The sequence below is a fragment of the Coregonus clupeaformis genome, chromosome 26 (genome assembly GCF_020615455.1).
Source record: "Coregonus clupeaformis isolate EN_2021a chromosome 26, ASM2061545v1, whole genome shotgun sequence".
Taxonomy (NCBI): Eukaryota; Metazoa; Chordata; class Actinopteri; order Salmoniformes; family Salmonidae; genus Coregonus; species Coregonus clupeaformis.
Genome location: NC_059217.1, coordinates 47,793,148 through 47,793,730, shown reverse-complemented (window position 1 = coordinate 47,793,730; position 583 = coordinate 47,793,148).

Below are 583 nucleotides of genomic sequence, written 5' to 3'. Positions count from 1 at the left end.
ATGTTTGAGAGGCTGTTCAGCTGAAACCCAATCCCAGTAACATGTTAGACTTTGTGAACTATTCTGAGCCGGGGTGAGGGGTCGTGGGGGGTTGTAGTGTGTGTGTGTGTGTGTGTGTGTGTGTCTCTAGTCCACTAGGCCCAGCCACAGGAATGAGTGACCAGCCAGCGTTCGTTAGACCAGCTGCATCTCCAATGTTGTGAAATAACTCTGTTCATAGCCGCCTGCTGCTCTCCTCTCCACAGTTCAGATCCCAGACCCGGAGAGATGCCCAGGTCAGAACCAGAACCAGTCCTATGTCTTCTCTGACAGCTGGATCATGGTTGGTAGCGTTTTAACTCCAGTCAGAAGGTTGAAGGGTTGAGGTCTTTGTGTGAGGAGGGCAGAGAGGGTGAATAGTCTCCTATCAGGACCTTGGATCTGTGAACAGAGGATAGAGCAGGATTCCTGCAGGGACACATGGTCTGGAGTGACAGGGGCATCTGCTGCAGAGCCAGCCCAGGGACAGGGAGAGAGGAGGAGGGGTTGGGGGGGTCAGGGGGCACTGGGTATTCCTTTCACTGGGGTGTGGAGGGAGCAAGCA